Here is a 25,432-nt window from a genome sequence, read left to right on the forward strand (position 1 = left end):
GTATTAAACATCACCTGCATCGCCAATCAGCAGACACTTACCTCAAGTCATTCTGCCAATCTCAATTTCATAAACCTACACACCTCAGCCTGCAGTCTTCACACGCTCCCCACATCTTTCGTCAAAACGGTGTTTACCTGTTTAGAAATGGATCTTCTAAAAGTGGTAAATGCTTCACTTCTTTCACAGATTTTTCCAAACTCACTTAAAACTGCAGTTGTTAAACCCCTCTTGAAAAAGAGCAGCCTGGATAACACCCTATTGAGCAACTACCGACCAATGTCAAATCTCCCTTTCATTGGCAAAATCATTGAAAAAGTTGTTTTTAACCAGGTTAACAAGTTCTTAAAATTCAGGGGGTGTTTAGAAAATTTTCAATCTGGTTTCAGAGCACATCACAGTACAGAGAGCGCTCTTATAAAGATAATCAATGATATACGCCTAAATATAGATTCAGGCAAGCTAACAGTGCTGGTACTGCTCGTTCTCAGTGCTGCATTTGACACTATCGATCACAGCATACTTCTGGATAGGCTGGAAAACTGGGTTGGGCTATCTGGCACGGTCCTCAAATGGTTCAGATCTTACCTTGAAGGTAGAGGTTACCATGTCAGTATAGGTGACCACAGGTCGAGGTGGACACCAATGACATGTGGAGTCCCACAAGGCTCGATTCTGGCACCTCTCCTGTTCAACCTTTATATGCTGCTCCCTCTGAGCCAAATAATGAGAAAGAACCAAATCTCCTACCACAGCTATGCTGATGACACTCAGATCTACCTAGCCTTACTGCCTAATGTCTACTGCCCAATTGGCACCCTCTGGCAGTGCATTGATGAAATGAACAGTTGGATGTGCCAAAACTTTCTTCAGTTAAACAACGACTGCTATGCTGATGATACCCAGCTATACCTCTCTCATCATCCTGATGATCCCTTGGTTCAAGCTCGCATCTCAGCCTGCCTGTTGGATATTTCACACTGGATGAAAGATCATCATGTTCAGCTGAACCTCGCAAAAACGGAAATGCTTGTAGTTTCTGCCAACCCGACTCTACACTATAACTTTTCAATCCAGATGGATGGGGCAACTATTACTGCATCTAAAATGGTGAAAAGCCTTGGAGTAACGATTGATGACCAACTAAACTTCTCTGACCACATTTCTAGAACTGCTCGATCGTGCAGATTCGCACTCTATAACACCAGAAAGATCCGACCCTTCTTATCTGAACATGCAGCTCAACTCCTTGTTCAAGCTCTTGTTCTCTCCAAACTGGATTACTGCAACTCTCTACTAGCTGGGCTTCCAGCTAACTCTATCTAGCCTCTTCATCTGCTCCAGAACGCAGTAGCACGAGTGGTCTTCAATGAACCTAAACGAGCACGTCACTCCGCTGCTAGTCCGTTTGCACTGGCTGCCAGTTGCTGCTTGCATCAAATTCAAAGCTCTGACGTTTGTCTACAAAGCGACTTCTGGCCTTGCTCCTTCTTATCTGCTCTCACTTCTGCAGATCTATGTGCCCTCCAGAAACTTGCGTTCTGTTAATGAACGTAGCCTCGTGGTTCCATCCCAAAGAGGGAAGAAATCACTTTCGCTCACGCTCACGCTCAATCTGCCCAGTTGGTGGAATGAACTCCCTAACTGCATCAGAACAGCAGAGTCACTCGCTATTTTCAAGAAACAACTAAAAACTCAACTATTTAGTCTCCACTTCACTTACTAATCTGCAATTGCCTCTCTGAATATCACACTAACTGTACCAAAAAAATAAAAAATAAATAAAATAAAAAATACTAATACTACTAATACTTTCCTTCTTAGACTTTACAGACCTGAAACTTGCCTATAGCACTTATTTATTGTTGCTCTTATAGTACACTGTTAAAAATTGTCCCGTTAAAAAACAGTAAAATACTGGCAGCTGCAGTTGCCAGCAATGTACTGTTATTTTACATTATGTTGCTGTAAAAATACATGGACTACATTGATTTACACAATACTTAAGTGAACTCATTTTGCTCACTGAAAGCAACTGCCTCAACTTGGTCAACTGCTGAATGAGTTTATGAATTAATGTCCTATATATGCTTAGAAGCATACTTATAATGATAACTTATTTTAGTTAATTAGAAAAGTTCGGTTTAACTCTAATGTCTTATTTTTCACAACAGCACACATACATGTAAATCTGGAATCACCAGAGAGATTCTGACTGCATCAGCAACTAAACAGCCGCTATCTTTAAATAGAGACACATGCAGAATAACATCAGCAGTTCATTGTTCATCTTTAACTCATACACTGGCTCTACTCTCCTCCACAACGGTGACAGACAGAAGAAATTAGCTTCAGGTTTTACAGTAAAATACTGTTTTTTCCTTGATTTAACAGTAATCTACTGGCAGCTGTGGTTGCCAGCAATATACTGTTTTTTTACAGTCTACTTCCGTTGTGTAAATTAACAGTATATTACTGTTAAAATACATTTTTTACACTGTGTTTTTACCTCTCACACCTTTAACCCTTTAAACCCCAGAGCATATACTTCAAGAGCAAAGCTGAAGTAAATTCATTAATTAACTGACTAATTAAATGATAATTGAGGATTAACAATGACTAAATGAAGAAATACTGAAGGGAAAAAACAAGAACAGAACATACAAAACTTTAGTCACAGCTTTATAATGAAATAACCTGAAGAACAACAAATGATTAAATCATTTAAATGATCAGCGGATGATTAAACAACTCTACAAACATCATCACCAGCTACACTTATTACTTAATACATTTATTTTTGTATAACATCTACTAAAGTTCTTCTTGAGAAAAAGTTAAAGTTTTACGTCACCATCATGGAGAACAGAGTTTGCTTTAGTTGGGCTCTCAGCCCTGTCATTTTTAACATTTATATAATTTGGCTGCTGCAATTGTTAAGAACTTTGTTTAAAAAGCTCCTTTGCTGAGGTAAGCCAGCCAAAAACCTAAATAAGATCTGGTGATGTTCATGTTGCTATTAAATGGCAGAGTCTGTTCTCATTTAGTATAATAAAATTTACTGCTCCTATTCAATGTTAAATCTATTGTTTTACATTATATGTATATATATATATATATATATGGCAATGATTTCTGGAAGTTTTTAAGAATATCTTGGACAATAACACTGCTCTATGGTGTAAATAGCACTCAAAGAGACATCAATAATCAGCGTATGAACCTCAATAATGGTGATAACAAATTTAACAAAATTTAACAAAATTAACAGTTTAACTCACAAACAGGCAACTGAAAGTCTAAACATAAACAACAGCAAAATCAAACACAAATAAAGAAAACCGTTAGACCATTATACAACATTTATTTATACCGCAATGCATGCTGGGATATTTGTACAGTGCCACTCCCAGCATGCATTGCAGCATGAAACATTTGAGATGTTACCATTGTTGAGATACAAGGTCAGATTCATGAGGTCTGAGTGTGTATTTGTCATAACTGAACTGTTTTTGTATGTTATTTCTTAACTGTTAAGTAATTACGGAGGCATCTTTTCTGTTTCCACTTCTCATTAATTAAATTAATACCTGCAACTAAGCATAAAATCTATTGCATAAGGCCCTTCTTCCAGATTTATACCAAAACATTTATCAGAACTAATTTCAGATAAATAGATTTCTCTATTTATTAACTTCCCAACTTTATTGATATAATACAAATGTTTTGTAAACTCTGTATTACAGCAGTTGGAAAGTCTTCTTAATTGAGTTCAAGGGTGAAGAACCCAACTAAACCAGCCCCTCACTCCATTACGGTGACACAAAAAACACCTTAATTTCTGTTGGATCTCAATGAGAATTGTATGGACGTCAAATCAGTCAGTAATAAGTGTGTGTCTGCTGTTGTTTGTGGAGTTGTTTAATGATCCTCTGCTGAGACTGAAGCTGTTTTATTTTTTTTGATTTCATTTAATGTTGTAACTCAAGTCACTGTTTGTATTTCTTGTTTATTTTCTTCAGTAATTGTAATTATTAACAGCAGGTGTTCATCAGTGTCTGAATTCACTCATTAGTGTTCATTAAAACTGTCAGGTGAACTATATTAGTTAACTAGTGTATGAAATAGTGAACAAGGACACAAAGCGTGATTTCAAACACAGACTTCAAAACATCGAATCTGAACTCTGTTAGCTCAGTTTTCTGCAGTTGGTTACTTTCTCGAAAACAAAAATGATACCCAGAAAGCACTGTTTTTAACAGAATATTACTGTTTTAGTGAAAAAACATTATTTTGCCGTAGAATCTGACCGTTTTTTAACAGCAATTTTTTACAGTGTAGTGTAAATTGCTTCCTTGTCCTCATTTGTAAGTCGCTTTGGATAAAAGTGTCTGCTAAATGACTAAATATAAATGTAAAGAGAAAACATTTATAAAACATTATATAGTCATTGCATTATAAATCACTAAATGGCCTAGGACCTAAATACATTACAGATATGCTGACTGAATACATACCCCACAGATCACTCAGATCTTTAGGATCATGTAAACTAGAAGTTCCAAGAGTTCAGTCAAAGCAGGGTAAATCAGCTTTCAACCACTATGCCCCTCGCTGCTGGAATCAGCTTCCAGAAATGATCAGATGTGCTCTAACATTAGGCACATTCAAATCAAGACTGAAAACACATCTGTTTAGTTGTGCCTTTACTGAATAAGCACTGTGCTTCATCCGACAAATTGCACTCTTATGTTCTTCATTCTTTTAATCACATTTTACCTGTTTTTATGTTTTTTAATCAGTGTTATTGTTTTTATTTTTTTACTTGTTTCTTTTATTCTTGTTTATGTAAAGCACTTTGAATTGCCTCTGTGTATGAAATATGCTATATAAATAAACTTGCCTTGCCTTACACCACACCTTCCCCTTTAAAACAGAGTGTGAAGAGGTACAGATGAAAGTATTCCATTAAGAAATGAGACACCACTACTACGTGCCCACATATCATCATATTCCTTTGCTAGCATCAACATCATACGAGATGTCATTTTCAGTAGTCTTTATAGAAGGTATAATCTCTTAGCAACAAGAAAACATGTTTTCCTTTGGATTTCCTTAACCATCCCTGTTTCATACAAAACATACAACTGGTGGATCATGTTGCAATAAGGATAAAACTGCTGTGTAAATATTTCAAGAGTTCACACTAAGCTAATGATTGATGATAAAGCATGTTTGGCATGTTCTGGGAGAGAGCTCTGAGATCACAAGATCCTCAAGCCCAGGGCTACATCTTGTTTGAAGAGCAGAGGGGATTTTAAGCTCAGGTAGGTCTTGAGAACTACCCTGGTTTAGTTAGGTTCTAAGATAGAATTTAGGAATTGCTATAGAAAGATAAACTGCTGACTAAGGCATAGGCAAGAGCCTGGCTGAGAGCTCATCTACAGTGCCGCTTTGGTTAATCAATTCACTTATATTCCATGTCTTTATACTGTGGAAGGAAATCAGGAGAAACCCACGCAAGCACAAGAAAAACATGCAAATTGCGCACAGAAACATCGACTGGCCCTGAAATGACTCGAATGATGTTCTTGTGGGGATACAACAGTGCTAACGAATCTATGTTAGTGCTATATAAATGAACATAAACATAAACCATAGATATATACACTAGATATCGCAAAGGGGCCCTGACCATGCGTCAATAGCGCCGCCACATTGGTACAGTGCTCCCAGAACAAATGTCATTCAACTGCACTAGTCAAGACAGTGTTATTACGTAAAGATGATGGACTTTAGCGCTGTCTATGGGTGTAGTAACGAGCAAACAAAGAAAACAAAGCACAAAGGCAGAACATTTCATAGGTAATATTAAGTTTTTTTTTCTGTTTTTGTATGTTCTGAACTTTTGTGCTAATCAGGTAACGTTATTGATGATAACAGTCACTTACTGCATTCACCATAAGGCAAAGTAGCTCCAACTCGCACTAAACACTCGGCTTATGCTAGTTTTGTTGAATAAAATCAGCAAACAATGCAAAAGAAATATGACAACGAGATGCTGCGCTGCCAAAAACTTCTATTATTGTCGGCTAGTGAAAGAGCTCGTTCGGAGGATTCATTCACAAACAAATCGCTCCCTCCATCAGTATGAGAAGTGAAAGCAGGAGAGGAGCTGTGTTTCAGGACATGATTAGATCAAATTTAACAGGGAGGGTTAATAGTACATTTCTGTACACACAAACACAAGCTTTTTGTCAGGAATGCCCGTGCGGTCACTGATCCATCAATTTAGAAAAAATATGTGAAATTATAATTTTCGTAATTAGAAAAAAAAAATACATACTAACATCCAGAAAAACTCCCGATCATAGATATATGTGTATATGTGCATATCTCTGGCTTTGGATGGCCACAGTCCTCCACTGTACCTTGGTCCCACATTCATTTCAAAGGAGCACTACCCTGTACCAAAATGGCGGCGCTATTGACGCATTCCGTCCAAAAGACAACAATAGGCCAGGCGACATCTAATATATATATTTATGAACATAAACAAACAACAGAGCTAACTGAGGATCCTCAGATCAATCAGCTAAAGACCAATCCTTATTTGGATATAATAAAAGTTTGTAAAATATTTGTTGGTCTCCTTGCTTCCTTTGGCAGCCGTTTTTCTGCTGTTCTGCTCAGGGAAATTTCTCAAACATCTTAATTTGCAGTATGGTCCCCAAAAAATCTAAAGTGCTAATTGAAACTTCCCCTACGGCTCCAGCCAAAAGAGAATCAAGACCCCCCTAACCCTTCAGTAAATGTGTGAAATGGAGGGGTAGGAGGAAGTAGAAGTGCTAAGGGGTAAACATGGGTTTGGGCCAAAGTGAAATACACTAAGAGACAACGATGTGTTTTCTTCCACTGACCTGGCATGGAGGCCAAAATAACAGATTATCAAGCACAGCATGAGGTTTTAGGTTTTTCTGTATCCAGCAGAGAACTCTGCGAGGCTGTGGATTACATCGGTGAACTCAGATGCACTCAGGGGTTTCCAACAGGAAATGTTCCTAAAACATATTGGACAAGCTTATGGTCTTAAAAAGAACAGATGCGCTCCAGTGCTAAAGGTGAATCACGGGGCCACTATAATACTGTCTGTATTTTAAAGGTCTGGGGCTTGTAAGGACACTACTTTTAGATGTGTTTGAAATCTTACTCAGTGTCAATTTTAAAACATTGCTGATGTTAACTAAGAAATATTTTGTTGAGTGTGTTTTTGTGCTGACATTTTAAATGATTTAGGCCTGTCATAGATAAACAAATAACACCTACACCCCCAGTAAGTGGCAACAAGTCTTTGTCTTACAAGGGTAGTTCAACCAAAAATGAAAGTGAAAATCATTTATTGTTAACTTTTATAAAAATGATGTTAATAGGACTACTTCCAGCATAGAGTCATTTATCCTTACTTGCGCATTTCGTCAAATTATTAAGGTTAAAACATATTTGTAACAATAAAAGGTATCCTATGACAATAAAATGAACAAACTCACCTCTCAGATTTCCAACAACATTGCCAAGTCTACCAACACAATATCCATTGTGGTCTACGTTATTTGTAACATGTTTCAGTATTTGCATGTGTAGTGAGAATTTCTGTGCGCATGTGTTGTCAAATGGATAAAAATGTTCTCTCAGTTTGTTAGTACTTTTCTATACTGTATCAAGTGTTTTTTTTTAATTGTGGTCCATTTGGGCTTCCTCAGCCACAGCCCCACAGGGTTCCATTCTCTGCCTTTTTTGTTCTTTCGTTACTCATCAAAATTAAGCCATAATCTCAAGAATTATACTTATTTGCGCATTGTCTGTTCCCCTTTCCAGTACTCTCCGGTCTTCTAACTTGCTATTTTTAGATTCTTCTTCGACTGAAGTGGAAGTTTTATTTATGGTCACTAGTCATCAACTCTGGAATAAGCTTCCACGGGACAAACTTGCCTTTAAAAAAGCCTTTAACTGTTAATTTGTTGTAATTATTTTTTGAAGTCTTTGTAATTTATATCATGTTTTCATCATAACTGCTTTGATCCCCTTTTAAGTGCTTTGTATTATCAAGAAAGTGCTTTATGAATAAATATTACTTTTTCATTACCTAACCTCTTACTTTACTTTACTTTACTTTACTTTACTTTACTTTACCACTGTAATCAGCACCTGTATTTAGCATTGTTGAATTGTGATCATTTATGTTTAGGTAATGTTTTATTTATTCAAAAACTTCTTTAATAGTTTTAATAGACATACAGTAAAAAAAAAAACTTTGACATTTAAATGTTCAGCTTTAAGAACAAGATTCCTATAATGTTTAGTGCTAAAGTACTAAGAGAGCGTCGTTAACCATAATAACCATTCGGTGTGTGTACCAGAGTTGTGCAAACTTTAGTAAACAGTTTGTTTTGCTCAATTCCAAGTTTCCAGAATTGCTATTGTTTGCTAAGAAGAAAAGACTTTAAGGGAAAATTAGGGAAGGAGAAAAGCAAACTCTCCATGTTACCCGCTGCTGCCTGTGACTCACAGCTAGAAAAAACAGCTGCTGTATCTTTAGTATCAGAGTTATTTTGTTAGGGATTTTTTTTTCTTCAGTCTCAGAAGTTTCTTGTCTCTTTTGAAGTGCATTTTCTTGCCTGTAGCACAAAAAATGTGTTCAACTAATTGCTAAATTTATTATTGAGCTGTTTAGATAAATTCGAACCTGGCTGTTCAAAGAATATTAACACAATGCTGCAGATGTACTGCAGTAAAGAAATAGGATGCAGTGATTGTGTCTTTCTCATTTACTCAGCATGATTAATCAGTTTTTAATCATGATCATTTCTGCTTTAGAATGATTAAGGATAATAGTGCTATTAAAAATAATCAACTTGTTATTTATTGTGAAAACATATTTTAGGAGCTTAAAATTTCTTAGTGAGAGGTTTTGCAATCTTTAACAGATTCTTTTTTTGTCTACGTTTCTTTTTTTCTCTAACCAAGAGAATCTGGAATTGACAATAGTTTGACCAGGCTCTTTGACAAAATTGCCTCTGCTCAAGCAAGGAGTAAGTCAATTTGATTGAATGAATAATTTAGCTGTTAAACAATATATGGAAAAATATTTCACCCTTAAGTGTAAATGTATTGTTTACAAATTTATATATATATATATATATATATATATATATATATATATATATATATATATATATATATATATATATATATATGCAATTTTGATTCTCTGTATGTACATGTGGTTGAATTGACATTTGACTTTGACTTAAATGCTTGAATGTAAATTTTCTGCTCAGACTGCAAAGAATATCTGTTAAAAGTTGCCAGTTGATCTAAATCTGTGAGCATACCTTCTTAAAAACTAAATGTAATAACACCAAACACAGTTATGTTAGTTTGCAATTGTAGTTGTAAATACATTTTATCATTTTTTAATTTATTTTAAATAATATCATTTTAGGTTATTGGAGGTAATATTATGAAGCTCATTGTTTGAGATAAGCTGTTTACCAGTTTTAATAATGTATATGATTAAATATACCAGGATATATGTGGTAAACTTTTTCCAGAGGTCAGTTGTAATTAAATGACAAACACAGTCACAGTTTCTGAGCAAAATAATAATGGCTGAAACCACTGCTTTTTTGTGTTTCAACCTATAAAACAATTTGCTTTTAATCTATATGTTATATTAATCATAAGAGCAGAGCTGCTGGCGTTTTGCTAAAATAAAATCTAAAACACTGAAAATTGCTACTTTCAATCAGGCCGAACAAATTACTTTAACCAAAGACACCCAAGTGTTTGCTTCTTTTGATATGTTTTTCAGAGAATCAGTCTCTCAATGTATTACTGATTTTACTCTTTAACTACAGAATTTCTGTATTAAAAACAACACATTGACTTTAAATGCACACAAAAACAAGTAATATGCTAGAGCTATTTAAAAATATATATTTTTTCTTTTTATTAATATTATTTAATGTTTTAAATGGCAAACTTTAAAGTGGAAAACTTAAAAAATGTAAAATTTAAATTACTTTTATTTTGATTTTTTTACTCTCAGAAATAAACACAAAAATATACTTACACTCACCGACCACTTTATTAGGTACACCTTTCCAACTGCTCATTAAGACAAATTTCTAATCAGCCAATCACATGGCAGCAACTCAATGCTAAACTCAATTAGACATGTAGACATGGTCAAGATGATCTACCGCAATTCAAGCCGAGCATATATATATAAATATAAATGATTACAATATTACAAAACATACTATTTTCTAGCCCAGTGGTTCCCAACCTTTTTCTTTGGGGCCCCCCCCATAAACATATACAAACATTGGAGCCCCCCCACCATATAAATACACACGCACGCACGCACACACATATGTACTGTGTGTGTATATATATATATATATATATATATATATATATGTGTGTGTGTGTGTGTGTGTGTGTGTGTGTGTGTGTTTGTGTAATATTAATATATAGTAATATGTATAGAAAATATTAATTAATCAGTTTTAACTTGTCTTGGCCTTCAATAAAACCAAAATTTAGGTAGGCTTTGTCATACTGTCTAATCTTCGCCTCTGAAGAATCACAGCATTTACGTTTGTCTGCCATTTTTGTTTTGATTTTGCCTTTATGACACGTTGACAAGCAGATTGCCCGAGTGAGCAAAATTTAAATAATTATTTAAAGTTATTTATTTTAATTATTTTCACTATTATGTTGGAATTTTAAGCATGTGTTTAGATTATTTTTTATTTTTTGGGCTGCTCGATTTTGGGAAAAATCATAATCACGATTATTTTGGTCATAATTGTAATCACGATTATTCAAAACCATTGCCAGTTAAAGTCAAAATTATTAGCGCTCCTGAGATTTTTTTTTTATAAATATTTCCCAAATTATGTTTAACAGAGCAAGGAATTTTAACAGTATTTCCTATAATATTTTTTCTTCTATTTGTTTTATTTTAGCTAGAATAAAGACAGGTTTAAATATTTTGAAACCAATTTAAGGTCAATATTATTAGCCCCCTTAGCAAATATATATTCTGATTGTCTGCAGAATAAACTACCGTTATAATGACTTGCCTTATTACTCTAATTAAGCCTTTGAACTGCACTTTAATCTGAATGCTTGTATTTTGAAAAATATCTAGTAAAATATTATGTACTGTCATCATAGCAAAGACAAAAAGAAATCAGTAATTAGAAATGAGATATCAAAACTATTATGTTCAGAAATAAGTTAATAAAATATTATTTCCATGAAACAGAAATTGGGCAGGAAAAGGTTTGCTAATTTTCAAGAGGGCTAATAATTCTGACTTCAACTGTATACATACAGTTATTTTCCACCCTGCAATGGAAAGAGAAATAAATACAATAGAATAAAAATATGAAACAAACTGTGCTTTAAGCATCTTCACTGTAAGAAAAACCCTTTAGCTACAGCATTCCTTCAGTCAAGAGCAGCAAAGGTTTTCTCGTTATGTTTGTTTAATAATAATAAAAACAGGCGGCAGAAGGATTATAGCGCGCTGTATCTTTAATGGTTTCTCTTTCACGTCTTTTGATCCTCAACTCGTTTGTTTATTACACAAATGAGGGTTAATGTAAATAATCAGTAAACACCGCGTTTTGACACCTATTTGACCATTAAAGCGTTCACGTTAAGATGACTTTAGATGTCTGCGCTCCTCTGCTCGTCTCAGTGTGTGAATGCTGACCGGCCGCATATGCTTCTGACTGCGTGATCGTGCTGCACACACACACATAAGCTCTTTCGCGCTTTTAAGAGCAACACGTGTACAACTGTGGCGAAATATGATGCAATAATCATTTATCTCGATTAATGCTTTTTATAATCGTTTGAAACCGAAATCTAAATCGGATTTTCGATTAATTGCAAAGCCCTTTATAATAGTGGACCATTTTTATGCCTTTTTCTACCTCAATACTTATCCTCTCCCGCGCCCCCCCTGTGAACTCTGGCGCCCCCCTTAGGGGGGCGCGGACCCCAGGTTGGGAACCACTGTTCTAGCCTACATGAAGATTTAAAAACCACTGCCTTACTTTCTTCATGACGAGAGGCTTTTTCAGTTCATTCAATTTGCTTTTGTATAATGTTATTATTATTAGCAGTATTATTTATTATATCCATATTTATATTTGTTTTTATTAAAAACAAGCTTAGATTTGTCCACCTGTCAAATTTTAGACTATATGGCAGGTGTATTTGGAAATAAGTCAGTATTAAGTCAGTACCACACTTTGTTTTTATTGTTCATTTATTCGTTTGCTGGAAATTAGAACTGAATTTAGAAATAGTTTTGAAATAAATCTTTGCGCTTAACAAACAAAATTAATTATTTATAGGCTAACTGATGTCTGTGCGGTAAGGTTTCCCTATCCACGAGAGCAAAAGCAAAAGTAAACTTTCTTTACGTCAATATATATAAGATATTATATCTTTTTCATATGTAAAGATATTTGCGTATTGCTCTGCATCTTGTGTGTAGTGTGTAAGCCAGGTGCACTTTGCACCAGACAATAGACTGACTTTGTTCTGGTCTAAAGAACAGACTATTTACAGTTTCTCAAAATAGCAACGCGCCAAAACACGCCTGCTTTTTTAGACCAGAACGCCTATAGGCGCACATTTGAGCGCAAATGCAATGCTATTTAAACATCGTGGTGCAACACCTCAAAATGATCCTTGCGCCGAGCTAAAAGTATAGCAGTAGAGTATTGCGCCGCGCCTTGCACCACATTGCGACGGGTGTATTTTTATTTTTTTAAATAAATGATAGGGCCCTAAGTATTTGTACTCCTAAAGTACATTGTAGTACCTAAAAAAATTACTTTTGTAATTTTTTAGGTACTTATACATAATTTAACACTTTATTTTGATGGTCCATTTGAGTATTAGTAACAGTCTACCTATAATCTAATAAGAATTAGTTGGCATGTAGATGCAATGTAACTTAAACTCAACAAACAGACCATCAAAATATGTTCCCATACAGACCCTTTAGGTACAAATGTGTACATTTTGAAAATAATCTTCCAGTGACGTGGCTTTTGTAACTATTTCAGAGAGTGTCTACTAGTACAATAATTTTGCCTTTTCAGAGAGATTTAATAGTCCTCATGGTTTCCTTCTGTAAAACATATTGTGGTAAGAGTATCACAGTACAGAAGTACTATCAAATCATCATAATCACAGCAGGAATGTGCCAAGACAAGTGGAGTTAAGGACACCAAATGCACAATAAAAAAAAAGAAAACACACAAAAGAATGTGTGCGCATGCTTTTTAGCATTTACCGGATAGACTATCAGGACAAGAGATTAAAATGCAGGGTACAGAGTTTCACCTCCTGGAATTTGAATTGAACAGTGTTTCATGCAACCAGACTCCAAAATGAAATCGCATGCAAAAACATAAAACAAGCTCATTCTGGGGCCAACTTTAAACTATATAAACTAAGCTACAATATTCAAACTCAATTACAAGTTTTTGAAAAGTTGATAATATGATCATTTACATGCTGGAGAGGGTCAGTTCGCACCTAGTCAAGGATGGCAGTCCTTGGCAGAGAATAATGTTCTCTGATTTCACCAGAGCCTTCAACACCATTCAGCCAACATCACTGAAAAGGAAGTTAGAAGTAATGCAGGTTGATGCCTCTTGGGTTACTTAGGCTGTCACTTAGATGCAGTTTTTCCCTGCATTGTTTAAAAAAAAAATGTTATGTTCCCTTTGGGATCTAAACCTGCAGCGTCCCTTTATTTGCCAGAGGCTTTTATGCAGTCACAGTGTATTTAAAGTACACATTTAAAGCTCTGGTGTACTCATGCACAACATTATTTTTCCTTTCTCACTCAGAGGTTAAAAAAGTAAATATATTTGAAGGCATGTCCTCCTGCCTAAAATCCATACTCTTTCTTCTCAATATCAAAAAAGTAAACAAATGAATAAAAAAGGATAAGAAGGTAACATATCTTTGTAATGTGGACAAAACTGTGCTGCAGAAGCTTAAGTCAAGTCACATCTACATTTATATATTACTTCATATAATGTATTACTTTAAAACAAAAAGTTTTGCAGTGTCAAACAAGAAAGTATCAAGCGTTTATGCTTTTACTCGCAAATGCTGGGTCAGTTTCTTTGCACCTCACACAATGTACGGTAAGATGATTTGGCAGATCCTAGATTTTTTAAAATCACAATAATTGATCTCTGGCCAATTAGATTCTTCAAACAAGTAAGTGAAAAGATTACAATGAGCTGATCTTTTTGTTTTGTTGCATGTGCTAGTAACTGTCTATCAATCCTCAAAATGATCATCAATGTACCGATTAGCTGGAAGAAAGATAGCAGTGTAATAACATCATATGATTATTATTCAAGCATGGAATGCATGGAAAGCATGGAAAACTACACATCTGCCATCGCATGAAATACAACTTTGAGGATGCTTTGTGCCAATCAACCCCTGCTACACTGACAATATTTCAGAAAAAACAGACCCACACACACACAAAGAGCTGAAGCTCATCTAATACTCTAAGTCACACTAGTTTAAGAAGATTAGACATATAAAAGCAAGCGAATGGTCCATATTTTCAATTTCTGTTTTATGTTTAGATCCTCGATTGGTTTCACACAGTCACGTGATGTGATTTCACAGGTCAAAGTTCACCAAGCTTAAACTTTGCAACTCAGTCACCACGGCTTTAGACTGATTGTAATCAAAAATGCACCTCACATTCACACACACAGTGCTGAGTCTTGTTAGTCTGTAATTTTACGAAGCGTTTCCTTGTCTATCCGTGTGTTTGACAATTTTTGCATTGTTTTCGTCGTCTGTCCTGACCAATTGCCTGCATTTGACTACTTATTTTGGGTAACATGTATGCTTCTGTTTGCCCATTTTGACCATTGCCTGTCTGACTAATCTGTTTATTAAACTGTGTGTGGATCCTCAACTTTGTTGTCAGCTTTCCTTTTTTATAGTGACAGTAATGTAAACGTGAAGTTTACAAAAACTTAAAAAAAAAACAAAAAAAAACATTTTGAAATAAGAGAAGTGTTTGCATTTTTGCAATTTGTATGTAGTCCTTAAGTAGTAATACTTAAGAAAATACTTTAGTAATACTAGAAAAATTCAAATTTATAAACTAAAGCGTAGATTACATAACAGTTTTTAAAAAATAAAATCCTGGATTCCTGGATGAGTTTTGAAGAAAGAAACTGGCTTGCTGAATAATCAATATATGAAGAACAGAGCCCTGAAAGTTGAAAGTTGATTTCGGCCAGCTGTTTCAAATGGAAATGAGTGGTGATCGTATTTGTGTTCAAATGTCTTGGCCTTTAACCAGTATGTGCATTTAAACCTAGGAAATACGCTCTTAGCGTTGATGGTGCTCTTGTGTTTTTCTGCTCTCTGTATATGTAAAATATCACTTCACAATGCGTGCAATCTCACTGTTACTGAACAGCAAAGCTCCTGAGCTGCCAGCAGCCTGTGTTTGTGTCTCATGACACATCATTTTTTTCAACAGCTCTTGTTTTAAACAAAATACCATAGTAATCCCATGTTCCAGAGTCTGATGATGCTGGTCTTCATCAAACTCCCAGCGACTTGCCCAGATTGTGACTGCGTTGAGTATGAAAGTCCCGTTAAGGAAAATCACTTGCCCCTGAGACTATTTAATAAGTAAGAAACAATTATTACTAGTTTCCTATAAGACAACTAAACATGGATTTCTCAGAATCTCCAAATCTATCTAAATAAGCCAAACATAGATGAACACAATTTAATTTTTGTTTATTTGTATAGCATTTTTACAATGTAGATTGTGTCAAAGAAGCTTATCATAGAAGTTCTAGTAAATTAAAACTGTGTCAATTCAGTTTTTAGAGTTGTTCAGTTTAGTTCAGTTCAGTCTGTGGTTTAAATTTCACTGCTGAGTCCAAACACTGAAGAGCAAATCCATCAATGTGCAGCTCATATCACTAAGTGATAATAAGAGTTGGGATTGTCTAATATGTATTAAAATAGGCCATAAAACAATACAATTATGCAAAATATTAGTTCTGTAAAAGCACATGAGTTTTTAATTGTTTGTGAGATTCACTCTTAGGTGTATTTTTAATACAACATCAATAAAAAATAAAACACAGTTCATAAAGGATTGGAAATGATCGCAGTCTTTTATATTTATAGTATGCTATATACCGAGCACGAAATAGCTTTTACGATGACTCCACTGACACACATTATTTATAGATTGAAGTGAGACTAACATCAAGGATAAAATAAATCAAGTTGACAGAAGGTATAAGGACCTCAAAATAAATCATTCTGACTGACCGTCAGGTGAACAGTGCAAAAATTAAGAGGTTAAAGATAAGATTTTCCTTGAGATACTCTTTATAATGGAAATTTTGATTCATTATTTAAATGCACTTCCATTTTATTTTTTTATTTCAGTTTGAATCCTTTATCTTTACATGAGTTATTTATATGAAAATACAAATTAGGTCTTTCAACTTTAAAAGCATTTGTTTAGAGAAAGGTAGAAAGGAAGAGGGGCTCTCTGGAACATAAATATTAGATTTGCATTTAGAAACATCTTTTAGATTTCCCTGGAAAAGCATCATTTGTTTGAAAAATATTAAACCCCAAAGAAAGTATTTTATTATTAATTTTCATTACAAACTAATAAAGACTAATGATTTAAAAAAAATTAAAATTCTGTCATCATTTACTCTCCCTTGTTTCAAACCTTTTTGAATTTTTTTATACTGTTGAACACAAAAGAAGATACCCAGAAAACAATTTTGTGTTTAATAGATGTCTAATAGAAATCTAAACATAGACAGCTTGGCTAAAACAAGGCTAAACTTGGGCTGTCAGTGAAAACCTAAAATACATCTAAGAATAGCCCAAAACTAGACTAGTTGTCAAATAGACAGATTAAACAGACTTTACAGTCATTCATGTCTTTTTTTTTTGTTTGTTAGTCTAGTTTTGGCCTATACTTAGACGTCTATTAGATTTTCACAGACAAACAAATTTTAAACCCAAAAATTCGTTTTTGATGGACTGTGTCTATGGACTATGGATGTCAACAGTTAAAGATTTTCAGTTGTCATCAACATTTCATCTTTTTTTGATCAACAAATTAACGAAACTCATAAAGGTTTGAAACCACTTGAGGATAAGTAAATAGTAAGTTTACATTTTTGGGTCAACTATCCCTTTAAGTCAAGTCAAGTTGTGTTATAGTACTTTTTACAATGTAGATTAAGTTAAAGCAGCTTAAGCAGTACTTAAGTTATTAAAATAATAAGTATTAAATATCCATTTTATGTAAGAGTTTGTGCTCATAAATATCCAAAATGTAAAATAAAAAAATATCAAATAAAAAAAAAATATATTGAGCTATATGAATAAATAAAAAGATTAAAATCAAATGTATTAAATTTTGTAATGACACTATCACGTCGTTTTCAAGGAAACAGCTGCTTTAGAACTTTAAATGTTTTTCATAAATATGAGAACATCAAAGGGTAACTCTCCAATACTATTCTTTAAAACATCACAATGTCCTTTCCTTCAATATCTGAATATATATACTCTGTTCAAAATTCTTTATAGACAGCCAGTCCTTAAACACAAATAAAAAATAAAACAAGTATTGCACTGTTATCTGCAAGACTCTTTTAACCACAGTATTACTTTTTTTTAATGGCTTCATCTGTTTCATTTATTGTCTCAGGGCATTTTTCATTAAGCCGGTGTATTCATTAATATTACGTTTTCAATGTCTTATATTTACACAATGACTATCCTACCTGCCCATTCTAGTGTGTTGGGCTCATGACTGGTGCTTGGTAACTTTACAGGGCCAATCTCTTCTCTGTTAGCAGCCAACTGGACAAGAGGCAGCTGCTGCTGAAGAGCTACAGAACAAATAAACGTTTGGTACACTGTAAAAAATTGCTGTTAAAAAACGGTCAGATTCTACGGCAAAATAATGTTTTTTCACTAAAACAGTAATATTCTGTTAAAAACAGTGCTTTCTGGGTATCATTTTTGTTTTCGAGAAAGTAACCAACTGCAGAAAACTGAGCTAACAGAGTTCAGATTCGATGTTTTGAAGTCTGTGTTTGAAATCACGCTTTGTGTCCTTGTTCACTATTTCATACACTAGTTAACTAATATAGTTCACCTGACAGTTTTAATGAACACTAATGAGTGAATTCAGACACTGATGAACACCTGCTGTTAATAATTACAATTACTGAAGAAAATAAACAAGAAATACAAACAGTGACTTGAGTTACAACATTAAATGAAATCAAAAAAAATAAAACAGCTTCAGTCTCAGCAGAGGATCATTAAACAACTCCACAAACAACAGCAGACACACACTTATTACTGACTGATTTGACGTCCATACAATTCTCATTGAGATCCAACAGAAATTAAGGTGTTTTTTGTGTCACCGTAATGGAGTGAGGGGCTGGTTTAGTTGGGTTCTTCACCCTTGAACTCAATTAAGAAGACTTTCCAACTGCTGTAATACAGAGTTTACAAAACATTTGTATTATATCAATAAAGTTGGGAAGTTAATAAATAGAGAAATCTATTTATCTGAAATTAGTTCTGATAAATGTTTTGGTATAAATCTGGAAGAAGGGCCTTATGCAATAGATTTTATGCTTAGTTGCAGGTATTAATTTAATTAATGAGAAGTGGAAACAGAAAAGATGCCTCCGTAATTACTTAACAGTTAAGAAATAACATACAAAAACAGTTCAGTTATGACAAATACACACTCAGACCTCATGAATCTGACCTTGTATCTCAACAATGGTAACATCTCAAATGTTTCATGCTGCAATGCATGCTGGGAGTGGCACTGTACAAATATCCCAGCATGCATTGCGGTATAAATAAATGTTGTATAATGGTCTAACGGTTTTCTTTATTTGTGTTTGATTTTGCTGTTGTTTATGTTTAGACTTTCAGTTGCCTGTTTGTGAGTTAAACTGTTAATTTTGTTAAATTTTGTTAAATTTGTTATCACCATTATTGAGGTTCATACGCTGATTATTGATGTCTCTTTGAGTGCTATTTACACCATAGAGCAGTGTTATTGTCCAAGATATTCTTAAAAACTTCCAGAAATCATTGCCATATATATATATATATATATATACATATAATGTAAAACAATAGATTTAACATTGAATAGGAGCAGTAAATTTTATTATACTAAATGAGAACAGACTCTGCCATTTAATAGCAACATGAACATCACCAGATCTTATTTAGGTTTTTGGCTGGCTTACCTCAGCAAAGGAGCTTTTTAAACAAAGTTCTTAACAATTGCAGCAGCCAAATTATATAAATGTTAAAAATGACAGGGCTGAGAGCCCAACTAAAGCAAACTCTGTTCTCCATGATGGTGACGTAAAACTTTAACTTTTTCTCAAGAAGAACTTTAGTAGATGTTATACAAAAATAAATGTATTAAGTAATAAGTGTAGCTGGTGATGATGTTTGTAGAGTTGTTTAATCATCCGCTGATCATTTAAATGATTTAATCATTTGTTGTTCTTCAGGTTATTTCATTATAAAGCTGTGACTAAAGTTTTGTATGTTCTGTTCTTGTTTTTTCCCTTCAGTATTTCTTCATTTAGTCATTGTTAATCCTCAATTATCATTTAATTAGTCAGTTAATTAATGAATTTACTTCAGCTTTGCTCTTGAAGTATATGCTCTGGGGTTTAAAGGGTTAAAGGTGTGAGAGGTAAAAACACAGTGTAAAAAATGTATTTTAACAGTAATATACTGTTAATTTACACAACGGAAGTAGACTGTAAAAAAACAGTATATTGCTGGCAACCACAGCTGCCAGTAGATTACTGTTAAATCAAGGAAAAAACAGTATTTTACTGTAAAACCTGAAGCTAATTTCTTCTGTCTGTCACCGTTGTGGAGGAGAGTAGAGCCAGTGTATGAGTTAAAGATGAACAATGAACTGCTGATGTTATTCTGCATGTGTCTCTATTTAAAGATAGCGGCTGTTTAGTTGCTGATGCAGTCAGAATCTCTCTGGTGATTCCAGATTTACATGTATGTGTGCTGTTGTGAAAAATAAGACATTAGAGTTAAACCGAACTTTTCTAATTAACTAAAATAAGTTATCATTATAAGTATGCTTCTAAGCATATATAGGACATTAATTCATAAACTCATTCAGCAGTTGACCAAGTTGAGGCAGTTGCTTTCAGTGAGCAAAATGAGTTCACTTAAGTATTGTGTAAATCAATGTAGTCCATGTATTTTTACAGCAACATAATGTAAAATAACAGTACATTGCTGGCAACTGCAGCTGCCAGTATTTTACTGTTTTTTAACGGGACAATTTTTAACAGTGTACATAAATTGTGGTTTGCAGATGTCTTTGTTTTGCACTATTCCTAACTAGCTTAACATTAACTTGCCAGCTGTTTCATCATCTTCATGTGATAGTGTATTCTCGCTGCTGCTGGTTTTTATGAAAAATATACTCAGCTTTTCAAATTCTGGTCTTTTCAGCGCCACCTTTGCGATTTTTAGTATAAATTTTTCATCTCTTGCATATCTTCAATGATTTTGCTTATGAGTAAAGTGCCACTGTTTAGGGTCCAATGATAATTACGTCATTATTAACCTGCAGGCTGCATTTTGCTCACAGGGCTGCAAGAAAATAAATAAAAGGGCGGAGCTGCCGCAAACTAATAAATAAAAACAGTATGGCTATGGTCAAAAAAAAAAAAAAAGAAAAAAGTTTGACTGCTGAGAGTGCAAGCAGCTAGGGACACCGGCCCTCGCGGCCAAAAAAACAGACCGGCCCACCAGAAACTCTCCCAGTCCTCCTGTTTAGCCAATCTGGGCCTTGTACTGCTTTTTAACAACTCCGTTATTGAATGGCCCAGCCAGAGGCCTGACTTAAAACCAGTTGAGCATTTCTGGAGAGACTTAAAAATGGCTGTCACCCAATGTTTTCCATCTAACCTGACAAAACTGGAGAGAATCTGCAAGAAGGAATGGCAGAGGATCCCCAAATCCAGGTGTGAAAGACTTAGTTCAGACAGTAGATCAAAAGAGTGCTTCTACTAAAATACTAAGCAAAGGCTCTGAATACCTAGGACTATGTGATATTTCAGTTTTTCTTTGTAAATAAATCTGTTTTTCGGTTAATATGAGGTGCTAGGTGTACATTAATGAGGAAATGAAATTAAATGATTTTAGCAAATGGCTACAATATAACAAAAAGTAAAAATTAAGGGAGGTTGAATATTTTCTGTACCTACTTTATATTGGGGGTGTAACGGTGCGTGTATTCATCCCGAACCATTAAGTCATATACTCATATAGTCAAGGGTCATATACTCTGACAATGAATATAGAGTTAAGTTGGTCACATTGCACTTTTCATTCCATTGACTTCCATTCATATGGATGCGATTGTGGCAAACATGAAAGAGCTTCATTCCAAAGTTCAAGCTTGGTGAACTCTGACCTGCAAATTCGCATTACGATAATCTGTGAAACAATAAAAGACCAAAACTGTGTACAAAAATTGAAAATATAGAGAAATACCTAATTTTATTAGTGTCGCATCATCTTGTTTTTGATTAAAAAAAAAAGACCACAGCAAAAACTTAGGAGCCATTCACACACACTGTTAAAAATTGTCCCGTTAAAAAACAGTAAAATACTGGCAGCTGCAGTTGCCAGCAATGTACTGTTATTTTACAGTATGTTGCTGTAAAAATACATGGACTACATTGATTTACACAATACTCAAGTTAACTCATTTTGCTCACTGAAAGCAACTGCCTCAACTTGGTCAACTGCTGAATGAGTTTATGAAGTAATGTTCTATATATGCTTAGAAGCATGCTTATAATGATAACTTATTTTAGTTAATTAGAAAAGTTCGGTTTAACTCTAATGTCTTATTTTTCACAACAGCACTCATACATGTAAATCTGGAATCACCAGAGAGATTCTGACTGCATCAGCAACTAAACAGCCGCTATCTTTAAAAAGAGAAACATGCAGAATAACATCAGTAGTTCATTGTTCATCTTAAACTCATACACTGGCTCTACTCTCCTCCACAACGGTGACAGACAGAAGAAATTAGCTTCAGGTTTAACAGTAAAATACTGTTTTTTCCTTGATTTAACAGTAATCTACTGGCAGCTGTGGTTGCCAGCAATCTACTGTTTTTTTACAGTCTACTTCTGTAGTGTAAATTAACAGTATATTCCTGTTAAAATACATTTTTACACTGTGTTTTTACCTCTCACACCTTTAACCCTTTAAACCCCAGAGCATATACTTCAGTTTTTATTGAAGTGTCCACACTACTGAGTGTTCAATAAACATGTAGCAAAGCTGAAGTAAATTCATTAATTAACTGACTAATTAAATGATAATTGAGGATTAACAATGAACAAATGAAGAAATACTGAAGGGAAAAAACAAGAACAGAACATACAAAACTTTAGTCACAGCTTTATAATGAAATAACCTGAAGAACAACAAATGATTAAATCATTTAAAGGATCAGCGGATGATTAAACAACTCTACAAACTTCATCACCAGCTACACTTATTACTTAGTACATGTATTTTTGTATAACATCTACTAAAGTTCTTCTTGAGAGAAAGGTTAACATTTTACGTCACCATCATGGAGAACAGAGTTTGCTTTAGTTGGGCTCTCAGCCCTGATATTTTTATCATTAATATATCTTGGCTGCTGCAATTGTTAAGAACTTTGTTTAAAAGCTCTTTTGATGCGGCAAGCCAGCCAAAAACCTAAATAAGATCTGGTGATGTTCATGTTGCTATTGAATGGCAGAGTCTGTTCTCATTTAGTATAATAAAATTTACTGCTCCTATTCAATGTTAAATCTATTGTTTTACATTATATGTCTATATATGGCAATGATTTCTGGAAGATTTTAAGTATATCTTGGACAATAACACTGCTCTATGGTGTAAATCGCACTCAAAGAGACATCAATAATCAGCATATGAACCTCAATAATGGTGACAACTAACATAATTAACAGTTTAACTCACAAACAGGCAACTGAAAGTCTAAACATAAACAACAGCAGAATCAAACACAAATAAAGAAAACTGTGAGACCATTATACAACATTTATTTATACCGCAATGCATGCTGGGATATTTGTACCGTGCCACTCCCAGCATGCATTGCAGCATGAAACATTTGAGATGTTACCATTGTTGAGATACAAGGTCAGATTCATGAGGTCTGAGTGTGTAGTTGTCATAACTGAACTGTTTTTGTATGTTATTTCTTAACTGTTAAGTAATTACGGAGGTGTCTTTTCTGTTTCCACTTCTCATTAATTAAATTAGTAGCTGCAACTAAGCATAAAATCTATTGCATAAGGCCCTTCATCCAGATTTATACCATAACATTTATCAGAACTAATTTCAGACAAATAGATTTCTCTATTTATTGACTTCCCAACTTTATTGCTATAGTACAAATGTTTTGTAAACTTTGTATTACAGCAGTTGGAAAGTTTAATTAAATGAGTTCAAGGGTGAAGAGCCCAACTAAATCAGCCCCTCACTCCATTACGGTGACACAAAAAACACCTTAATTTCTGTTGGATCTCAATGAGAATAGTATGGAAGTCAAATCAGTCAGTAATAAGTGTGTCTGCTGTTGTTTGTGGAGTTGTTTAATGATCCTCTGTGAGACTGAAGCTGTTTTATTTTATTTGATTTTATTTAATGCTGTAACTCAAGTCACTGTTTGTATTTCTTGTTTATTTTCTTCAGTAATTGTAATTATTAACAGCAGGTGTTCATCAGTGTCTGAATTCACTCATTAGTGTTCATTAAAACTGTCAGGTGAACTATATTAGTTAACTAGTGTATGAAATAGTGAACAAGGACACAAAGTGTGATTTCAAACACAGACTTCAGAACATCGAATCTGAACTCTGTTAGCTCACAGTTTTCTGCAGTTGGTTACTTTCTCGAAAACAAAAATGTTACCCAGAAAGCACTGTTTTTAACAGAATATTACTGTTTTAGTGAAAAAACATTATTTTACTGTAGAATCTGACCGTTTTTTAACAGCAATTTTTTACAGTGCAGAACATGTTTGATCTTTGTGTATGAAAACATGAGAATCAGTGCTCAGGAATGGTTCTGCTATGTTGCTCAAATAAAACAGTTGTCATGATAACTTGCTACTTTAAATCTCTACTTTAAAGTTCTTCGGATTGGTCCGCTGCTTTGGCACTGATATTCATAAGTGCATTGCCAAAAAATGCTTTACTTATTATTTTACGGTATATTAAGAAGAATTTTCTAGGCAAGCAAAACTGTTCTCAGAAATAATAATAATAATAATAATAATAATAATAATAATAATTGGGGCCAATGGGGTAAGCAAAGAAATCTTGTTTTTCTTTTTGACATAAGATTTTTTACCTTACCCCATTGGCAGATTGTTTTGTTTGTTTTAAGGAAAAAATCAATTAATTTGGCATATTATTTTCTTAAAACAGGACTTTGGGCCCTATCATACACCCGGCGCAATGCGGGGCAATGCGTGACACTAATGTTGTTTGCTAGTTTCAGCTTGATGCAATTGTCGCTTTGGTGTGTTGCACCACGCTGTATAAATAGCAAATGGATTTGCACGCATATGTGCGCCCATAGGCGTCCTGGTCTAAAAAGGAGGCGTGTTAAGGCACATTGCTGGCACATTGCTAATTTGATGATATAAAATAGACTGCTCAATAGACCACCTGATAGGAGGTCTAATATCCAGCGCAGACTGCGTTAGTTGTGCGCCTTGCTTAAACATTTTTTAATACACACAGGATGTACAGCAATACACAAATATCTTTACAAATAAAAAAGAATTAAAGAAATAAAATATTACAAAAATTATTATTTTCTGCATAATAATTTCATGCCTTCTTCATCTCGGGAGGCTTTTACAGTTTATTCATGACAATTTGCTTCTGTATAATGTTATTATTAGTAGTAGCATTATTTTTATATGCATATTTATATTTATTTTATTAAATACAAACTTAGGTTTGTCCACCTGTTTTAGACCATATGGGGCATAGCATGTGTATTTTCTTTTTGTGTAAGTTTTTTGATCACACTTCGTTATTGTTGTTCATATATTCGTTTGCTGGAAATTAGAAATGAATTTAGAAATAGTTTTAAAACAAATCTTTGTGCTTAAAAAACTAAATTAATTATAAAAGCTAATGGATGTCTG

At 34.1% G+C, this 25,432-nt stretch overlaps 1 protein-coding gene across 12 annotated transcripts in view; it reads right to left on the minus strand.

The window, feature by feature from the left end:
- gcgra (glucagon receptor a) overlaps positions 1-25,432 on the minus strand; it is a 167,845-nt gene that overhangs the window by 96,337 nt on the left and 46,076 nt on the right. For 2 of the 12 annotated variants that reach the window (XM_073944995.1, XM_068218119.2), the window contains exon 2: positions 6,921-7,061. The exons of the other annotated variants lie outside the window; for them this stretch is intronic. The gene's annotated coding sequence lies outside the window, so the exon portion shown is untranslated. The remainder of the gene's footprint in view (positions 1-6,920; positions 7,062-25,432) is intronic. 12 annotated transcript variants of the gene reach the window in all.

The sequence above is a fragment of the Danio rerio genome, chromosome 3 (assembly GCF_049306965.1).
Source record: "Danio rerio strain Tuebingen ecotype United States chromosome 3, GRCz12tu, whole genome shotgun sequence".
Taxonomy (NCBI): domain Eukaryota; kingdom Metazoa; phylum Chordata; class Actinopteri; order Cypriniformes; family Danionidae; genus Danio; species Danio rerio.